Raw genomic sequence first — 15,893 nt, 5'->3', positions numbered from 1 at the left:
AATGAATTTAAGGTTGCCAGGGAGGAAGGAATAGTTAGGGAGTTTGGGATCAACAAGTCAGTTCAGTTCAGTTCAGTTCAGTCACTCAGTGGTGTCCATCTCTTTGCGACCCCATTAATCGCAGCACAGCAGGCCTCCCTGTCCATCACCAACTCCCGGAGTTCATCCAGACTCACGTCCATCGAGTCAGTGATGCCATCCAGCCATCTCATCCTCTGTTGTCCCCTTCTCCTCCTACCTCCAATCCCTCCCAGCATTAGTCTTTTCCAATGAGTCAACTCTTCGCACGAGGTGGCCAAAGTTCTGGAGTTTCAGCTTTAGCATCATTCCTTCCAAGAATTCCCAGGGCTGATCTCCTTCAGAATGGACTGGTTGGATCTCCTTGCAGTCCAAGGGACTCTCAAGAGTCTTCTCCAACACCACAGTTCGAAAGCATCAATTCTTCGGCGCTCACCCTTCTTCACAGTCCAACTCTCACATCCATACATGACCACTGGTAAAACCATAGCCTTGACTAGATGGACCTTAGATGGCAAAGTAATGCCTGCTTTTGAATAAGCTATCTAGGTTGGTCATAACTTTTCTTCCAAGGAGTAAGCGTCTTTTCATTTCATGGCTGCAATCATCATCTGCAGTGATTTTGGAACCCAGAAAAATAAAGTCTGACACTGTTTCCACTGTTTCCCCATCTATTTCCCATCAAGTGATGGGACCAGATGTCATGATCTTCATTTTCTGAATGTTGAGCTTTAAGCCAACTTTTTCACTCTCTACTTTCATCTTCATCAAGAGGCTTTTTAGTTCCTCTTCACTTTCTGCCATAAGGGTGGTATCATCTGCATATCTGAGGTGATTTCTCAGATTTCGCCTGGCAATCTTGATTCCAGCTTGTGCTTCTTCCAGCCCAGTGTTTCTCATGATGTACTCTGCATATAAGTTAAATAAGCAGGATGACAGTATACAGCCTTGACATACTCCTTTTGCTATTTGGAACCAGTCCGTTGTTCCATGTCCAGTTCCAACTGTTGCTTCCTGACCTGCATACAAATTTCTCAAGAGGCAGGTCAGGTGGTCTGGTATTCCCATCTCTTTCAGAATTTTCCACAGTTTCTTGTGACCCACACAGTTAAAGGCTTTGGCATAGTCAATAAAGCAGAAATAGATGTTTTTCTGGAACTCTCTTGCTTTTTCGATGATCCAGTGGATGTTGGCAATTTGGTCTCTGGTTCCTCTGCCTTTTTTAAAACCAGCTTGAACATCTGGAAGTTCACGGTTCATGTATTGCTGAAGCCTGGCTTGGAGAATTTTGAGCATTACTTTATTAGCATGTGAGATGAGTGCAATTGTGCAGTAGTTTGAGCATTTTTTGGCATTGTCTTTCTTTGGGATTGGAATGAAAACTGACCTTTCCCAGTCCTGTGGCCACTGATGAGGTTTCCAAATTTGCTGGCATATTGAGTGCAGCACTTCCACAGCATCATCTTTCAGGATTTGAAACAGCTCAACTGGAATTCCATCACCTCCACTAGCTTTGTTCATAGTGATGCTTCCTAAGGCCCACTTGACTTCACATTCCAGGATGTCTGGCTCTAGGTGAGTGATCACACCATCATGATTATCTGGGTCGTGAAGATCTTTTTTGTACAGTTCTTCTGTGTATTCTTGCCACCTCTTCTTAATATCTTCTGCTTCTGTTAGGTCCATACCATTTCTGTCCTTTATCGAGCCCATCTTTGTATGAAATGTTCCCTTGGTATCTCTAATTTTCTTGAAGAGATCTCTAGTCTTTCCCATTTTATTGTTCACACTGCTAAATTTACAGTGGATAAGCAACAAGGTCATACTGGAGAGCCCATGGAACTCTGTTCAATGTTATGTGGCAGCCTGGATGGGAGGGCAGTGTGGGGGAGAATGGATACATGTAGATGTATGACTGAATCCCTCTCCTGTCCACCTAAAATTGTCACAACATTGTTAATTGGTTATACTACAGTTAAAAAAATAAAAAATTATCTGCAGAATTGGGAAAGTGAGGGCATAATAATAAAGATATGTTGGCTAACTTTAGAAACTTTCCATTTATACTGAACATAAGTATTTTGCTCCTACTGTGTATTATCATTTTATTGTCATTTTATAAATGGGTATGTGGCAGTTACTCCACGTCAGGCACTGTTCTAAGTGCCAGGTAAACAGCAGAGAATAATCTAGACAAAACTTAACTTTCATAGAATTTGTACACTACTCATATACAAAAGGAATGAATACAAGAATCGGGTTCTGATTAGCCAATGTACAGCCAAACACTGGGAAGCCATAAATGCACAAATCACCAGAGATATGCTTGCCAGAATAAATGGAACAGGTTTAGTTGTCTTTCTTTACATTTAAAACCATGATATTCTTACTCAGTAAAGTTCTGTTCTTCTACTAAATGCTCAAAAATGTTCTAGGCCTTGCTATAACAGACACTTCATGGCGAACAGATGGGGAAACAGTGGAAACAGAGGCTGACTTTATTTTTTTGGGCTCCAAAATCACTGCAGATGGTTACTGCAGCCATGAAATTAAAATAAACTTACTCCTTGGAAGGAAAGTTATGACCAACCTAGACAGCATATTAAAAAGCAGAGACATTACTTTGCCAACAAAGGTCTGCCTAGTCAAGGATATGGTTTTTCCATTGGTCACATGTGGATGTGAGAGTTGGACTATAAAGAAAGCTGAGTGCCGAAGAATTGATGCTTTTGAACTGTGGTGTTGGAGAAGACTCTTGAGAGTCCCTTGGACTGCAAGGAGATACTAGTCCATCCTAAAGGAGATCGGTCCTGGTGTTCATTGGAAGGAGTGATGTTGAAGCTGAAACTCCAATACTTGGGCCACCTGATACGAAGAGATGACTTATTTGAAAAGCCCCTAATGCTGGGAAAGATTGAGGGCAGGAGGAGAAGGGGATGGCAGAGGATGAGATGTTCGGATGGCATCACCAACTCAATGGAGATGGGTTTGGGTAAACTCCGGGAGTTGGTGATGACAGGGAGGCCTGCTGTAGTCCATGAGGTCCCAGAGTCAGACACGACTGCATGACTGAACTAAACTGAACTGAATAACACACACCAAAAGGAAATGAAGAAGGTTCTCATTTTTATCCTTGGCTAAAAGTGCGTCTATTGCCTACCTTTTCAAGAAATAAAACATAGAGCTTAATGTAATAATTTTCTTTCCAGAAGAATTCAGAGCCTGTTTTCTTATGCAGCCTCTCACTTTCTCAGGTTTCCTAACTTCCCCCAGCACTATTTTCATATGCAATAACTTAGCTTCTGGGCAATCCATGTTTTCCCCAGCCAGTGACCCCCTGCCATTTTTTAGTTCACTAATTCTAATGGCCACCCTGTTGCCTCACTAAGCCGTTCTCAGTTTCAACCACCTCAGCACATTCTGAAATTATCTCATTATAATAGCCCAGAAATATGTCATAAATTAGGATTCTATTGTGGTTTAATAATTAACTGCAACCATAGAAAGAATTTCACACCAGATGAGGAAAAGCATTTTGATCCTGCCAGGGGGCCTATTTTCTTACTCATTTGCAAATTTCCCAGGTCTTTTCTGGAAGGTGGTTTCTAAATCCTACAAGGTCCAGCCTATGCAGCTAACTGGGACCCTCATGAGGCTGTAATTACCCTTAAGTGATTTGCTTCTTTATTAATAATCCTTGCCAAGTAATATTTTTGGGACATCAGAAGTACCAAAGCTATCCAGTTCCTTTTTTATTAGAAAAGAATTTGCGCTGCCACCCACCCACTGGTTTGTTAATAAGGCTTTGATGAAGCTTACAAGTTTTTCAAAGATAGTGTCCTATTTTGGATGACAAATGCTGCCTTAGGCACTGGGGAGGTCAGTGTGGAGACAGCCATTGGTGTTTGTTTGTTTGTTTCCAACCATTCAAAGAATTGAATGCAATAATATGGAGAAGAGAACATTTAAAAAAAAAATTATATTGGACTATACAGAAGGCAAAAGGAGAAGAGGGCAACAGAGGATGAGATGGTCATATAGCATCACCAACTCAATGGACATAAACTTGAGCAAAGTCCGGGAGATAGTGGAGGACAGGGAAGCCTGGTGTGCTGCAGTCCATGGGGTCGCAAAGAGTCAGACATGACTTATAGACAGAATAGCAATAGAGTGGCCCAGTGGTAAAGAATCCATCTGCCATTACAGGAAATGCAGGCTCAATCCCTGGGTCAAGAAAATCCCCTGGAGAAGGAAATGGCAACCCACTCCAGTATTCTTGCCTGGGAAATCCCATGGACAGAGAAGCTGGTGGTCTACAGTCCATGGAATTGCAGAGTCAGACAGGACTGAATGACTAAACAATAGCAACAACAAATAGTTGATTTAGAATGTTGTGTTAGTTCCAGGTGTACAGCAAAGTGATTCAGTTATACATATACATGTATCTGTTTTTTTTTCAAATTCTTTTCCCACATAGGTTATTACAGAATATTGAGCAGAGTTCCCTGTGCTATACAATAGATCCCTGTTGGTTATCTCTTTTATGTGTAGCAGTGTGTATCAGATCAGATCAGTCGCTCAGTCGTGTCCGACTCTTTGCGACCCCATGAATCACAGCACACCAGGCCTCCCTGTCCATCACCAACTCCCGGAATTCACTCAGACACACGTCCATCGAGTCAGTGATGCCATCCAGCCATCTCATCCTCTGTCGTCCCCTTCTCCTCTTGCCCCCAATCCCTCCCAGCATCAGAGTCTTTTCCAATGAGTCAACTCTTCGCATGAGGTGGCCAAAGTACTGGAGTTTCAAATTTAACATCATTCCTTCCAAAGAAATCCCAGAGCTGATCTCCTTCAAAATGGACTGGTTGGAGCTCCTTGCAATCCAAAGGACTCTCAAGAGTCTTCTCCAACACCACAGTTCAAAAGCATCAATTCTTTGGTGCTCAGCCTTCTTCACAGTCCAACTGTCACATCCATACATGACCACAGGAAAAACCATAGCCTTGACTAGATGAACCTTTGTTGGCAGTAATGTCTCTGCTTTTGAATATGCTATCTAGGTTGGTCATAACTTTCCTTCCAAGGAGTAAGCGTCTTTTAATTTCATGGCTGCAGTCACCATCTGCAGTGATTTTGGAGCCCAGAAAAATAAAGTCTGACACTGTTTCCACTGTTTCCCCATCTATTTCCCATGAAGTGATGGGACTGGATGCCATGATCTTAGTTTTCTGAATGTTGAGCTTTAAGCCAACTTTTTCACTCTCCTCTTTCACTTTCATCAAGAGGCTTTTGAGTTCCTCTTCACTTTCTTCCATAAGGGTGGTGTCATCTGCATATCTGAGGTTATTGATATTTCTCCTGGCAATCTTGATTTCAGCTTGTGTTTCTTCCAGTGTGTATATGTCAATCCAAACACTTTAAGGAGTACTCACTATAGAGCAATGATCAAAATGCTTGCAGTGAATACATGAGGAATAAAAACGGAGGATGAGATTAAGCTTTTAAAAGTCTATTTACAAAGGAAAGATCTGCAGCACTGGAAATATCAAAAGAGAAGTTGGTATTGGAATTATTTTTTTGAGACATAACTGTTCTCTCTTCATGCTTACATCCCGTGATTTTGCTGTATGTGGCTATTTTCCCTTTAATGTGGATCTATATTCAAGATAATCACTTTCTAGATTGAGGACTTGTTTGAAATCATACTTCAATATTTTTTTGTCAAATGCATTTTAGGTATCGCAAGTCCATTTAAATTCAGTTTATATTATACATTATAAACATGCATCTGTCTGGATGGATATAAAACCCGTTGGTAATGTGTATATATTTTTATAAACTATTTTTTTCATGAGAATAAGAAAACTTGATATTTTATAAGCACAGATGAAGTTAATGAAAAATTATGGTCAACTTTGATATATTTACTTTTCCCAACCCCCATAACCTCTTCCTTTAGAATTTAGACAAGTTAACTGCACTGAAGAAAAAAATGGCCTTGGGAATTCTATACAGTTCAGTATGTGCATCAAACGAAGAGACAATAGGTTTCAATGGAGTGTTATAAAAATATTTTTTTCATTTATTTTGCTATAACTACTGTATTCTTTTGAAAGATGTATAATAAAATGAATTTATATAAACATGTATGGTTTGGCAATCTTTATCAGACCTTCAATATTTTAGAGAATATCCAAATAAATCTTTGATTATAGAAAGTACATCTGAACTCTCCTCTTTGGGGTTGCCTTGTTGTTTGTTTTTTTCTGTATTCATTGCTATTCTTTCAAAAATTCTGTGAAAATCCCTCCCTCTCTCCCGCTTTTTTTTTTTTTTTTAACTAAACAAATAGTAGCAACATCTTCCAGGAGAGATTTATGATCAGGAAGTTTCCAGATTTCTCTGATTATAGGAATCTTCCCATCTTTCTCTCAGGGTTCCATGGTTGGTTGTGTCCACATAGCACAGTGTTAAGAGAAACCAGGAAAAAGAAAGAATATTTCTTGACTAGCTTCAGAAAATATTTCATTAAATTTATTTTTCCTTTAACTGACTGGGATCTGGAAAACAGGACTCTTGTTTCTCTGTAAGTTTCAGATTTCAACTGTTGCTCTCCCTGACATTAAAAATCTTTCTACATGTCAGGCTAAGGAAACAAGAAGCTGAAAACTGAAAAGAGAAAGGTGGGAAAACAAGAGGCTGAAAAGGGGCCCAGGAAGCTATCACAACTCAGAAACAAACCCAAAATGGACTAGCTCAGGAGATGCCTCAAAATTGTACAGTTCTCAATGACTATTACTACACAAGATCTGGGCCGAAGCTTTAATAGTTAGAGTTGATGAATATTTGGATGGATGGACTCATAATAACCAAACCCCAAAGAGGCTAATTAGAAACAAAAAGACCAATTAATTAACCAGTTAATTAAGAGTAGATCTATCAAGAAAAAGTGGTATCTCCCCACCCCACTTATCTTGTCAAAATGAAGTTCCTGTATCTCTCTTTATAAAAGTAATATATGAACATTGTTTTAGTGGGCTGAATTGTATCCCTTCCCCAAATTCATACGTTCAAGTCTCAACCCCACTACCTCAGGATGTGACTGTATTTAGAGATAGAGTCTGTAAGAGGTAATTAAGTTAAAATGAGGTCATTCCAGTGAACCCTAATCCAACATGACTGATGTCCTTATAAGAAGGGAAAATTTGGACACAGGCCCACACATGGGAAGACCATATGAAGACATAGGGAAAAAACACCCATCTATGAGTCAAGGTCCATATAGTCAAAGCTACAGTTTTCCCAGTAATCATGTACAGATGTAATAGTTGGACCATAAAGAAAGCTGAGCACTGAAAAATTGATACTTGAAAATTGTGGTGCTGGAAAAAACTATTGAGAGTCCCTTGGACAGCAAAGAAACCCACTAGCCAATCCTAAAGGAAATCAACCCTGAGTATTCATTGGAAGGACTGATGCTGAAGCTGAAGCTCCAATACTTTGGCCACCTGATGCGAAGAGTTGAGTCATTGGAAAAGACTCTGATGCTGGGCAAGATTGAAAGCAGGAAGAGAAGGGGATAACAGAAGATGAGATGGTTGGATGCCATCATGGATTCAATGGACATGAGTTTGAGCAAACTGTGGGAGATAGTGAAGGACAGGGAAGCCTGGCATGCTGCAGTCCATGGAGTTTTAAAGAGTCAGAGACAACTGAGCGACTAAACAATGGATAACAATGAGCCAAGGAGTGAGACCTCAGAAAAACCAGTCCTTCTGAGAACTTGATCAAACAGCTGGCTTCCAGAACTGAGAGCAAATAAATTTCTGTTGTTTAAGCCACCCTATTCATGATATTTTGTTATAGCAGCACTAGCAAACAAATTCAATTGTAAGGAAAAAAATCAGAAACTTAAAAAAAGAAATTGATGAAGTTAATAAAGAATACATAATAATTCCCCAAAAGCTGTGGTAACAGTATTGAACATATCCTTTTATATACTCTCTGGTATATATATGACTGTTTTTTTAAATATGTAATTTTACTCAATATAATTTATAACATGTATTCCCACTATTTCTATCTGTACAATACCTTCAATAGCTGGATAATATTTCATTGCATGCTTTTATTTTTTTATTATCTAGTCAAGCCTTTGGTATCAGACATTTAGGTTGTTTTTAATACATTTACTCTTATATAAACAGTTCTTGGTTGAAAACCCAGTGCTACAACTTTATGTCTATGTGCATTTAAATAATTTAATTAGCAATAAATTGGGGGGGGGGAACTTCATTAAAAAGTGGAACCATCAGTTCTGAAATATATGAACCAAATTACATAACTGAGTTTAGCATTTTCTTCTTCAAAATATTTCCTTTTTGGCTGATTCAAATCTTTAGCACCATATCATGCATCTGGGTCATATAGATGATATTCTTTGCCAAAGCCTGATTGCTTGCACATTATTTCAGGATTAATATCCTACTTTGTATCTCAGAGTATTCATCACACAAAAATTTAAAACACACAATGGATAAATTATTAATTCCATTTTTCAGTGGAGGCTTAATTTAAATGTTTTCCTCAGATCTAGTGTTCTAATAATAAATGAATGGTCATACAACTTAACCTTGAAATTTAGACTTGGATCATAGGCATCTATAATACTCTAACATAAATTAAATATGATCAATTCATTTTCATATTAGTAAAAAGGAAACTGGTTAATAAAGGACGGAATGAGAAATGAAGAATAATTACAAATATTTGAATACTCAGTGATGTGCTTATATCAAACTTGTCTTCATTTTCTTAAGTAGCTTTAGCTACTATTATAAAATTGAATTTTTTTTTCCATTTTATCTTATTTCAGATTTGAAGATTACTTGAAATCAGTGACTCAGTGGTAAAGAATTTGCCTGCCAAAGCAGGAGATGTGGGTTCCATTTCTGGGTTGGGAAGTTCCCCTGGAGAAGAAAATGGCAACCTATTCCAGTATTCTTGCCTCCTGGGAAATCCCATGGACAGAGGAGTCTGGTGGGCTATAATCAATGGGATTGCCAAAGAATCAGACACAACTTAGCAACTAAACAACAACAAAACTCATTCTCTTAGAGCAAAATTATGCCTTTAGCTATGCTTGTAGTAATTAGGAAAAGGAAAAAAAATCAGTATTATATTTGGTTATGTATATAAAAGATATGAATTTTTTCTATTATTTTCTTTTTAGATGATAAAATAAGGGTTTTTAATTAAAATTAGCAATATAAAATTTAACCTATACTACTGTAAAATGGGGCAACTTGAATGTACAAAAGCTATTCACTCAGTACAAATAAAATTAATGCAAATACTACGATCCTACTACCAGCACACTACTTAGAAGAGTTGGTGTCTCTACAACAAGGAATTAAACTGGAATTTGCATATATAAATGCATTATATATATATATTTTTTCATTAGTAGAACTCACCTTTGCAGTCTTATTTGAACTCTTGCCAGGAAAATCCCACGGATGGAGGAGCCTGGTAGGCTGCAGTCCATGGGGTCACTAAGAGTCGGGCATGACTGAGTGACTTCACTTTCCCTTTTCACTTTCATGCATTGGAGAAGGAAATGGCAATCCACTCCAGTTTTCTTGCCTGGAGAATCCCAGGGACGAAGGAGCCTGGTGGGCTGCCGTCTATGGGGTCGCACAGAGTCGGACACGACTGAAGTGACTTAGCAGTAGCAGTTGAAAGAAATAAAAGCAACAATAAAAGGCTCATCTTTTCCACCTGTTTAGGAAGAGAGTGGTGTTTGAGTCACATTGAGAACAAGGAAATTCCTATGGAGGCTGAATGCTTCCTTTCAGAAATTGTTTGAATATTAGATATTGCAAGGTAAATGTGGTAGGTGCTCATGAAAAGTGAAAGTGTTAGTCTCTCATTCATGTCTAACTCTTGCAACCCATGGATTGCAGTCCTATCAGGCTCCTCTGTACATGGAATTCTCCAGGCCAGAATATTGGCGTGGGTAGCCATTACCTTCTCCAGGGAATCTTCCCAACACAGGGATCTAACCCATGTCTCCTGCAGCACAGGGAGATTCTTTACCATCTAGACACAAAGGAAGGTGCTCATGAACTTGCAACTAAAGTTTTGATCAGGTTTGAAAAAAATGAATGAAACAAGTGCACAGCACAGAATTGTCCCCAGTACATTTTGCCTAAAATATAACTATTACATTAATAGAATCTATTTTGATTGATTTCTAATTTCTACAGAACTAAACATGCTATGTGAGAGTTGGACTGTGAAAAAAGCTGAGTGCTGAAGAATTGATGCCTTTGAACCGTGGTGTTGGAGAAGACTCTTGAGAGTCCCTTGGACTGCAAGGAGATTCAGTCAGTCCATTCTGAAAGAGATCAGGCCTGGGTGTTCATTGGAAGGACTGATGCTGAAGCGTAAACTCCAAGAGTTTGGCCACCTCATGCGAAGAGTTGACTCATTGGAAAAAACCCTGATGCTGGGAGGGATTAGAGGCAGGAGGAGAAGGGGACAACAGAGGATGAGATGGCTGGATGGCATCACTGACTCGATGGACATGAGTCTGAGTGAACTCCAGGAGTTGGTGATGGACAGGGAGGCCTGGCGTGCTGCGATTCATGGGGTCGCAAAGAGTTGGACACGACTGAGCAACTGAACTCAACTGAACTGAAACATGCTATGGAAGTCAGGGAAAGGTTCAAAGAGTGTAACACAAAGGTGCGAGTTAATTAAGTTTGCTACTAGTTTATCCCCAGAAACGGTTCTATGAAGACCTACAAGACCTTTTAGAACTAACACCCCAAAAAATGTCCTTTTCATTATAGGGGACTGGAATGCAAAAGTAGGAGGTCAAGAAACACCTGGAGTAACAGGCAAATTTGGCCTTGGAATACGGAATGAAGCAGGGCAAAGACTAATACAGTTTTGCCAAGAAAATGCACTGGTCATAACAAACACCCTCTTCCAACAACACAAGAGAAGACTCTATCACATGGACATCACCAGATGGTCAACACCAAAATCAGATTGATTATATTCTTTGCAGCCAAAGATGGAGAAGCTCTATACAGTCAACAAAAACAAGACCAGGAGCTGACTGTGGCTCAGACCATGAACTCCTTATTGCCAAATTCAGACTTCAATTGAAGAAAGTAGGGAAAACCACTAGACCATTCAGGTATGACCTAAATCAAATCCCTTATGATTATACAGTGGAAGTGAGAAATAGATTTAAGGGCCTAGATCTGATAGATAGAGTGCCTGATGAGCTATGTAATGAGGTTCGTGACATTGTACAGGAGACAGAGATCAAGACCATTCCCATGGAAAAGAAATGCAAAAAAGCAAAATGGCTGTCTGGGGAGGCCTTACAAATAGCTGTGAAAAGAAGAGAAGCGAAAATCAAAGGAGAAAAGGAAAGATATAAGCATCTGAATGCAGAGTTCCAAAGAATAGCAAGAAGAGATAAGAAAGCCTTCTTCAGTGATCAATGCAAAGAAATAGAGGAAAACAACAGAATGGGAAAGACTAGGGATCTCTTCAAGAAAATCAGAGATACCAAAGGAACATTTCATGCAAAGATGGGTGCGATAAAGGACAGAAATGGTATGGACCTAAAAGAAGCAGAAGATATTAAGAAGAGATGGCAAGAATACACAGAAGAACTGTACAAAAAAGATCTTCACGACCCAGATAATCACGATGGTGTGATCACTGACCTAAAGCCAGACATCCTGGAATGTGAAGTCAAGTGGGCCTTAGAAAGCATCACTACCAACAAAGCTAGTGGAGGTGATAGAATTCCAGTTGAGCTATTCCAAATCCTGAAAGATGATGCTGTGAAAGTGCTGCACTCAATATGCCAGCACATTTGGAAAACTCAGCAGTGGCCACAGGACTGGAAAAGGTCAGTTTTCATTCCAATCCCAAAGAAAGGCAATGCCAAAGAATGCTCGAACTACCGCATAATTGCACTCATCTCACAGGCTAGTAAAGTAATGCTCAAAATTCTCCAAGCCAGGCTTCAGCAATATGTGAACCGTGAACTTCCTGATGTTCAAGCTGGTTTTAGAAAAGGCAGAGGAACCAGAGATCAAATTGCCAACATCTGCTGGATCATGGAAAAAGCGAGAGAGCTCCAGAAAAACATCTATTTCTGCTTTATTGACTATACCAAAGCCTTTGACTGTGTGGATCACAATAAATTGTGGAAAATTCTGAAAGAGATGGGAATACCAGACCACCTGATCTGCCTCTTGAGAAATTTGTATGCAGGTCAGGAAGCAACAGTTAGAACTGGACATGGAACAACAGACTGGTTTCAAATAGGAAAAGGAGTTTGTCAAGGCTGTATATTGTCACCCTGTTTATTTAACTTATATGCAGAGTACATCATGGGAAACGCTGGACTGGAAGAAACACAAACTGGAATCAAGATTGCTGGGAGAAATATCAATAACCTCAGATATGCAGATGACACTACCCTTATGGAAGAAAGTGAAGAGGAACTCAAAAGCCTCTTGATGAAAGTGAAAGTGGAGAGTGAAAAAGTTGGCTTAAAGCTCAACATTCAGAAAACGAAGATCACAGCATCTGGTCCCACCACTTCATGGGAAATAGATGGGGAAACAGTGGAAACAGTGTCAGACTTTATTTTTCTGGGCTCCAAAATCACTGCAGATGGTGACTGCAGCCATGAAACTAAAAGACGCTTATTCCTTGGAAGGAAAGTTATGACCAACCTAGATAGCATATTCAAAAGCAGAGACATTACTTTGCCAACAAAGGTTCGTCTAGTCAAGGCTATGGTTTTTCCTGTGGTTATGTATGGATGTGAGAGTTGGACTGTGAAGAAGGATGAGCGCCGAAGAATTGATGCTTTTGAACTGTGGTGTTGGAGAAGACTCTTGAGAGTCCCTTGGACTGCAAGGAGATCCAACCGGTTCATTCTGAAGGAGATCAGCCCTGGGATTTCTTTGGAAGGAATGATGCTAAAGCTGAAACTCCAGTACTTTGGCCACCTCATGCGAAGAGTTGACTCATTGGAAAAGACTCTGATGCTGGGAGGGAGGGATTGGAGGTAGGAGGAGAAGGGGACAACAGAGGATGAGATGGCTGGATGGCATCACTGACTCGATGGACATGAGTCTGGGTGAACTCCAGGAGATGGTGATGGACAGGGAGGCCTGGCGTGCTGTGGTTCATGGGGTCGCAAAGAGTTGGACACGACTGAGTGACTGATCTGATCTGATCCCCAGAAAGAGCTTAACTGTTGTTGCCTGTAGATATACACTGGGAAATTTATTTTGCTATGTTTAGTTATCATAGATTTTCATTATTTTTTTTTAAAAAGCCAACAGTTCAAAAGTGGGAATAAATACTATTCTATGCATCAGTGTCTCTTTTGTTGTCTAAGTAAAGTTAAAAAATAAAATAAATTTTAAAAAAAAGTGGGAAGAAAAAAGTAAAAAAAAAGAAAATCCCACTATGTAGACGTAACCTGTATTCAGATACTAGAAAAAGTCTCTCCATGCATATATGTGGTTAGCAGATATTTCGTTCTATTCAGAAGATCCATAAGCAAATTTGGTCCACCACAGATGGTTGTGGACTAGACCAATTATCAAAAACCTTTTGACATATGGACTAGATGTTTAAAAGTCATTTTGATATTTGGCAAAACTAATACAGTTATGTAAAGTCTAAAAATTTAAAAAAAAAAAAAAAAAGACACTTTGGATTGGACCAAATGTCCAGTAAGGGTATAAGTAAACACTGAAATACACATGTAATTTTACATAAATGGGATTTAGCCTAGGGGTTAAAAATATGGGCTTTGCAGAATTCCCACTTCACAGGGAATTATAAGAAATAAATGAATTAAAAAGCAATGAATTGTATCTGGGACATAATAAATGCTCCAACATATTTGCTATTATCATATGCAGACATATATAATGGTCATAAGCTTGCAACCCCTGAACCAAATCTTCAAAATAAACATTAAAACATGTATAAGTGCAATTAAAAATGGTTTATTAACAAATATGGGTAGGATTCAATATTTACCTGAGTCAAAGGATTGATAGGAAGAATCATCTAGATATGTAACAGTCAAGGTGCTAGCTGTTTTTCAGGGGGAGATAGGCAAGGTATATTCTTGGATGCTCATTCCATTAAAAACTATACACATTAACTTAGAAAGAACATTAGGAGCATCCTGACCTCAGGGCCTGCATTTTTAACCTACCACTAACCTATTGATGGTAATCATAATGATAATAAAATAATTACTAGTAACAATCATTAATAGGTAATACTACTTGAGACCTTACTCTGCAATAGGCACTGTTCCAAGCACATTACATATATTAGCTAATTTAATTCTCACAATAATCCCATGAAATAGGAACCATTATCCCCATTTCAGAAATGAGGAAACTGACATGACGGAGTGAAGAGTTTCACAGAACCACTCCCCAGTGAAAATGATATAAAAATGTAGCCATTTGCAAAGCAGAAATAGAGATACAGATGTAGAGAACAAACTTATAATACCAAGGGGTTTAGGAAGAGTGGGATGAAATGGGAGACTGAGATTAACATATATAGCCTACTATGTATAAAATAGATAACTAATGAGAACCCACTGTATAGCACAGGAAACTCTACTCAGTTCTCTGTGGTGACCTAAATAGGAAGGACATTTAAAAGATAGAGGATATATTTATTCATATGGCTGATTCATTTTGCTGTACAGCAGAAACTAACACAACATTGTAAAGCAACTATCCTCTAATGTGGAGAAGGAAATGGAAACCTACTCCAGTGTTCTTGCCTAGAAAATCCCATGGATAGAGAAGCTTGGTGAGTTACAGTCCATGGAACTGCAGAGTCAGACACGACTGAGCAACTACACCACCACCACCACCATACTCCAATACTAATCAAAATTTTAAAAAAAGAACAACTGTTTTCATGTGAGCTTTGGTATAATAATTAGGCATAGTGAATAGAGAATATAAAACTGGATTAGAAAGGAAGACATCAAAGGAAGTTTGTTCTATTCTAATCAACAGGAACATTTACCTGTCTGGAGTGAATACTGTACTAAATGCATGTATCTAAAATGTTAGAAACACTGAAATAGTCTAAGACAATTTTCCTAGACTAATATATTATTAAATCTCTAAAATATTTTTGTCATCCTTTGAAGATAAGTAAACTATGGGAAATGTGCATAAATTAAGAGATTTGCAAGTAATTAACCAGTGTCACAAATAAGATGACCATTGATTAAAGAATGGAAGTATTGAAGTATTAGTCCCTCAGTCATGTCTGACTCTTTGTGACCCCATGGACTGTAGCCCACCAGGCTCCTCTGTCCATGGGATTTCCCAGGCAAGGATACTGGAGCAGGTTGCCATTTCCTTCTCCAGGGGATTTTCCCAACCCAGGGATCGAACTCTGGTCTCCTGCACTGCAGGCAGATTGTTTACCTTCTGAGCCACCAGGCAAGCCCAATCATTGATAGCAACTGCTTTCAATCACTTCCTTTTTTCCTCACACATTTTTTGAAACAGATAAATACTTCAAACTAAACACAACCAGTTAAAACTTCTGGAGATGACTATGAAAATACAGCAAATGAATAAACATTTACATCTATAAAATTATGTAAGAAAAGTTAGAGTCTGTAGTGTTTGAACCAAGATCACTCCCCAACACCTCCCTCCCATCTCAGCAAGGCAAAGACACCACTTCAGACTGGGGCAGCCAGCAGCACAGGGCTCCAGCTCAGTACTGTTTCTGGCTGGAGGGCTTTCTTTCAGGAGGGAGCA

The sequence above is a fragment of the Bubalus kerabau genome, chromosome 1 (assembly GCF_029407905.1).
Source record: "Bubalus kerabau isolate K-KA32 ecotype Philippines breed swamp buffalo chromosome 1, PCC_UOA_SB_1v2, whole genome shotgun sequence".
Lineage (NCBI taxonomy): Eukaryota > Metazoa > Chordata > Mammalia > Artiodactyla > Bovidae > Bubalus > Bubalus kerabau.
Note: the sequence above shows the minus strand (reverse complement) of the source record.